The sequence below is a fragment of the Alligator mississippiensis genome, chromosome 8, assembly GCF_030867095.1.
Source record: "Alligator mississippiensis isolate rAllMis1 chromosome 8, rAllMis1, whole genome shotgun sequence".
NCBI lineage: Eukaryota > Metazoa > Chordata > Crocodylia > Alligatoridae > Alligator > Alligator mississippiensis.
The window spans coordinates 5,775,620-5,782,140 of record NC_081831.1 but is presented as its reverse complement, the minus strand read 5'-3'; positions in this window follow the sequence as shown (position 1 = coordinate 5,782,140).

Sequence of the window (6,521 nt, the reverse complement as noted above, 5' to 3'; positions counted from 1 at the left end):
AAGGAGCAACCTGTGAGTTTTACCCCCATCCCCTCTGAGGGAGATCTGTACATCAATCATGACTAATTGTGAAGTTCTCTGATACTGCCATGACGGAGGGCAAGCAGACAGATGGTGAGAAGATGCCCGTAGGCTAAGCTGACACAAGGTGTGGTGTGAATACAAGATACCAAGAGAAGTCATAGACTTTTCTTCCCTTCTTTTCTGTATCATGTTACATTTGGTTTTCCCTCAGCTCCTTTTTTTTTTTTTTACTTTCACCAAAGAACTCAAATCCAGGGTGACTTCCCAATCCTCATTGTCCAAGGGGTTTAAAACAAAGTGGGGAATGTCTGATTTCATCCGTGTCCATTAAAAAGTTAATTATAGCCTGCTTCCCTTGCCTGTGTAGTTAGAGACTGTAAATGTGTCTATATCTGAGTTACCAAGCAGGCAGCGGATGGGTTTGTCTGTCAAGTCAAAACAGTTGCTGGAGCGTAATGCCCTGTAATTTTGTTGGTTGATGGCAAGACTTAAAATAGTTTCAATTAACTCCCTGTGAAAGCAAGACAAGACCATAATAGATTTTTAGTAAACAGCTCTACTCTGGCACCTACCTCTGACAAGCTGCCTATCTATCTGTCTGTCTGACGGGGAGTGCTCTGAGCTCCTTGTGGGGTCAGGGATTGCAGAGGTTTACCAGTGCTTCTGGGACTGCAGCTAGAAGAAGGGAATCTGCTACTCAGGTAGAGACATAACACCAAGGGGTGTGCTACAACTGGACTGAAGGAGGGTAAGTGGTTATTCACTGGTTTTTATGGATCTGGAGATGTCAAACGTTTATGAAAAGGACTCTGAAGAGATACAGAATGCAGTAGCAGGAGATGACTTAATGACATACTAACTTTTAAATAACTTATCTGATGGGCCTAACATCCTGCAGTGTTAGGAAAGCGCTGCTACTGTGGGGCAGGGACAGATGCTCCATTTTGGTGCCTCTGTCAGTAGCTGTCTCATTAGCTGGTATTAACTTTCCCATTAACCTTGGGGTTTACCTTTTTCTTTGAGCTCCTTTTCCTCAAACTCTCCTTGCCCTCTCATTTACTATTGCCCCGTCCAGGTTCAGGGTAGAATGGAGCACTCTGGGTCTTCCCTGCCTTTGTGAGCTAATGGTGGGAGAGCATGTTGAAAGGGATGGGAACTGGAGTGGTCCACCCTGGAGGTTATGATGAAAGAGATGACCTGGGAGCGGAGGTATACCAGTAAGAGCCGGCAAAGGCCCCCAGCACAGACAGAGGCAGCAGAATGCCAGCCAGTGGCTTGCGCTCAGCTGTACACATGCTCCAAAGTTTAAATTTGAAACTACCCCACAGTTTTTCTGCCTCTTGAGTTTTCCCCCTGCCCTGTGAGTCATAAGTCCCAGAAGCTGGTATTGAATAGCTGCAATAAGACCTCACAAGTTAATGACTGCAGCGGGGCCCCCTGCACATCTCACATCAGCAGACTATTTTGTAGTCATAGGCTATTGACTAGTCTGTCTGCACTGACGACTGGTGCTTCAGCTTTAATCTACTAGGCAGCTTGGAGTAATCTTCTGCAATCTGATAAGGGACTCCGTGCAAGATTATGGGTGTTTAGCTGCTGAGGCAGCAGCCTGAGCTGTGTAAAAGCTTTCCAGCACTATGTTATTGCACGAATAATACATTGGCACCCATACATATAAACATACCGGCATTAGCAGCAGCCGTAACTATTTTGGCTCTCTCTGGCATCTTCCTGGTGATGCTCTGGCACACCTTTTCAAGCATTTATTAAGCCTCACAGCAGCTCTAGGGCATAAGGAAGATTTACCTTTGTTTTAGCTGGAAAACATGAGTCACTGGGCTTGTCCAGGGTTAAGCACACCCCTGGTGCAAACCTAGGGGTAGAACCCAGATCACCCAGCTCCCAGCAGCACAGTGCAATAGGTCACCTTCCCTTCAGAGGACTACGTGAGCCCATTCGGAAGGAGGTAGTAAAGATGATGCCATTTTCTGCAAACAATCGGACAAGCTTATTAATGTATCTGAGGCAGAGCCCATTATCAGGTCGCTCCAGGAGGGAAGTCACCTACATGTATGCCATCTTGGACTCAGGACAGTTGGTTTCTATTGGCTTGAAGGACTTCCCTGACTTTTATAATATCAAATATGGAGTTGCTAACATGGAGAGATTGCAGAACGATAGATTCCTGCTATCTAAGCATCACTTGGCTTATGAAACAATTTTTGCAATGGAAAAAACTAGCTGCTTGGGTCAGGATAACGTTCATTAAATGAAGGTTTTGCCTCTGCAAAAAAACAGCAAAAATTGTGGAGAAATTGGACCACCATGTTCTCCCCTAGTTCAGAGGCCCAGCAACATCATGCTGAAGTTTAGTGAAACCATTTCCTGAGACACTCATGCACACATTTTTATAGTGTGGGCACTTTTATGCTGCTTTTGTGCTTTTCTCTTAATAGACTATATCCACAACACCTCCTCACCAGTTGGAAAAGACCATGTACCATTTGCAATGCTTGGTAAATAGAACCTGATGTCAGTTGGGGTCTCTGAGTGACTCCATAATATACTTAAAAATAATACTAAAATAAAAATCAGCCGTTAAAAAAAAGAACATTTTATCCATTTTTTCTTCCTAGTTGACATCTAGCACATTTTTCCTTCTCTGTTTAATTACATACTCTGTCGAATTACTTACTTTTTCTTAGAAAGTATGAATGTTTTGATTTGAAATTGATCCTTGTTAACCTTTTACATACCATTGATTACTCTGATTAACTTATGGTTTGCTTGCAGATTTCCCAAGTGCTGTTACGTTTTCTGCACACATTACTGCTCTGCAAATACTGTTTTTGATGTATTTACTGTGTCTCTACTGTAAGTGGGACGGAGAGTCATAAATAAGAGCATATTTGACTGGACAGAAGATTTACCTTTTTGCGTTAACTCAAGCATGTCAGAATCTGCACATTTATCAAGCAATAAGTGAGGATGCTCTGAGCTCTCCCAGTATCAATCATTTGACTCATTTTCATTTATTTTGTTAGTTTAAAAAAAAATCTAGAAAAATTGGGAACAATTAGCTTGTCTAGTAGCCTGGGGAGGATCTATGGTGCCCATAAAAATTTGCTGGAGTTGAAATGTGGACTATTCCCTCCTCAATATATCAGTGTTTATGCTACTCTCTTTCACTGTCGGCCTCAGCAAGCAAAGGACAATCACAGCCCTTGAGAAGTTATCTGCTCTCGAAGCAGAAGACTTACAAAAAGTGGAGTAAACATGTCTGCTGAAGTCTGGATTTGAGATAATTTAACCTGAGAAATGCTGCAGAGTTTTGTTTTATCAAAGGCGTGTAATATTGTACATGTCTAATGAGGGAGACTGCTGCAGCAGCGTTTGGGTCTAAACCCAAGTTTGAACTGCCCAGGTAATGGGGGTCCAGGCCGGCTCTGTGCCATGAGGGTTCCCATCTCCTGCAGCGCACGTAGGGTGGCCATTCGTCCGGTTTTATAGAGGACAGCCTTATTTTCTGCTACTCCGTCCTATTGATCCAAAGCCGGACACCTTTACGTCAGGCTGGTGGAAATCTGTGGAGGCAAATAGAGGGCATAAAAGCACTGGGTTTTGTGTCAATAGGACGGAGTAGCAGAAAACTGGGCTGTCCGCTATAAAACTGGAGGAACGGCCATCGTACATGCACATTATGTTCCTCTCCTCAGGCCTCAGGGCAGCGATGGCGCATCCCAGCCGCACCTGCCGGCTCGCCTTAGGCCTGGGATCGCACAGGTGCAGCCACTCTGGGCTCGTCTCCGGGGCCCGCTCCACCTCGCCGCGGGCAGGTGCCAGGGGGATGAACCCGGAGCCACCTCAGTCAGCCAGGCCTCTCCTGACTGCGCGCAGCGTGCTGCTTTTGTGCCATAGGCAAGGCCGGGGAGTTTTCAAACTCCCCGGCAGGGACGTCGGGGCTTTCTCTGTACACCTGCCGCTGCTTCTGCCTGCATTGGGACCTCGAGCTCAAGCCCCCGGGCCGCTGCGTTGAAACCTGGCGCTCAGTGGCCTTCCAGCTCTGCCGGCCTTGGGGGCCTCTCCCTCCCTGCAGGGCTTTTGGGACTGCCAGGCCCGTTCCTGACTTGGGTCATGACCAGGGCTGTGCAGCGCGGGGCGGAGGGGGCTGCGCCTCAGCAGTGCAGTGCCGCGGGGTGAGAGGGGGAAGCTCCCACGGCCCGGGCTGCTGGAAGGTTTCCCTCAGCTGCGTGGACAGGCTCAAAGACGCTCAGAAGAAAGAGAAACGCTCTGAGAGAAGCAGCAAGGGAGAAAACGAGCAGTTTTGCTGGGCTCTGGGATGCGTTTCTCATGGGCTTACGCCCCACGTCTGTCACCACAGCGTTCGTGCTCGTGCCTGGGTCGCCTCACGAGAGACCTGCCACGAAACCCTCAGTGATGTCGAGCAGGCATCCCGGAGATGTGACCTCTGTGCCTCAGGCACTGAACCCAGCAGGGCATCCATGGAAGAGCCTGAAGGAGGAAAAGGATGGAGCACGTCGGCGGGTGCAGCGAGAGACGCACGACAGCTGAGGGAAAGCCTGTGGGTCCTGCCTTCATTTGCTCCTCTTCCTTTACATCTCCAGTGGAAAGCGCAGGTTAGCCGCGAGTGTGCGCAGGTAAGTGTGCGAGAGACATTTTTGTTACTTGCAGCCACGAGAAACGACCCCCCTGCAACTCTGTGCATGTCCAAACTGCACTTGTGCAGCCCTCCAAAATCTCCACAGAGTTTCGTTCCTGATTTCTAAGCAGCGGAGAACAAGATGGAGTCTCAGCCACGTCTCATTGTTATTAATGTGTATTGTGGAAAATCCAGGCACGTCCGCCAGGAACGGGCTCCCACTGGGCCAGATGCCATGTGAACCCATGATAAGAGAGAGCTTGTGGCCACAAAGGGCGCTGGTGGACGTGGGATCAGGGGTTTTGTGATGGTGTGTAATGGAAATCTTTTGTGCATCATCCTTGTGCATTTTAATGCCTTGCTTTCTGCTTTGTTTGCCTGGGTAGTGCATTACTGTCAGTAGCGGGTGGCAACTGGTTCTTTTGATCTTATTTGTGCCTCTGTTACACAGGGTATTTGCATGGAAAAAAAGACATTTGCAATGAGGTATTTTTTCCCTATTCTTTTTTTCCATTTTGGGGACTTTCTTGTCATCTGTCTTGTGGTAAGAAAGGGAAACAGTTTGACCAGAAGTGCTAAAATCAGGTATTTTTGAAATGCATGTGAGGGACGATTGAGTACATGTTGAGTATATGTGATATACAGCTTTCCTTTAATTGGGACTCCCTTGTCACCTGTCTTTGTGATAGCAGAAGGGTATGCAGTTTGCCCAGAAGCATTAAAATCAGATCTTTTTGAAATGTCTGTGATGTACAGTTAAGTGCAGTTGCCATTTCAAAACCTGCATTGTGTGGTATAAATAACCCTATATTTCAAATTGCATTTGCTGACACCTTTTTCTGAGTGTTTGGACATTTATATGCCCCCCAAAATACTATTTTAATGCTCTCACTTGGAAAGGCTAAAGTTTTTGAACTGGGGCTTACACCGTTATCAGAGGCTCTGCACCTTGATCCATTTCCCGGGGTGCAAAGCACCCATCACATAAATCACCACAGCGCCTACAGCTGGCACGCCGCATGGGTCTCTATAGCCTACCGAGGTCAACATCAAGGTCTCAGTGTTAATCTTCAAGGCCCTCCCTGGAGCTGGGCATGCATGCCTCTGAGAGCAACCCTCTTTGCAATGACAACCTTCTGGACAGTTATGTTCCTCTACAGCTATGAAGCTGGTGAGAGCAGCAGATAGAGCATTTTTAGCAGCAGTGCCAAGGTTTTGAAACACATTGCTTGGGGAGATAAGATTGACCACAGATCCCACAGACTTCAGAACACAGCGTGAAACTCCCTTCTGGGACTCGGCTTTCCACGGCTGCAACTGAAAACAGCAACGAGTGGAGGAAACGGAGGTGAAGGCCAAAATAAAGAGCAGGAGAAGGGGGAGGAATAGAAAGGAGACATAGAATGCAAAGCACATCTTTTCTCTCTCATATATATATATAAAAGCTGACTATCTTGGGAAAGTAGGCCACTGTCCTGCTTAAGTTCAGTTGCTGTTGTGTGTTGAGAGGCATTCGGATACTATAGTGATAAATATTGTTCTAAGGACTTAACTGGATAGTACCTCAACAGACAACTTCATTCTTCAAGGCTGTTAGTCTGGCACCTTTTACGTACAACAAATTCACACAAAACAACATTTAAAAATAAAGGAAGCGAAATCTCTCCAAGCCTTAGGCCTAACAGCAAATCTTGTCCTTGCAGAAAAATGTATGATGTCTTCTGTTGCGTCAGTCTTCTTCACTTTCCCTTAGCACTTGTATAGATAGCATTTTGTCATTTCAAGGTGCTTGGCAAGCTTTAGCGAACTAGAACCCAAATTGCCAGAAACTCTGAAG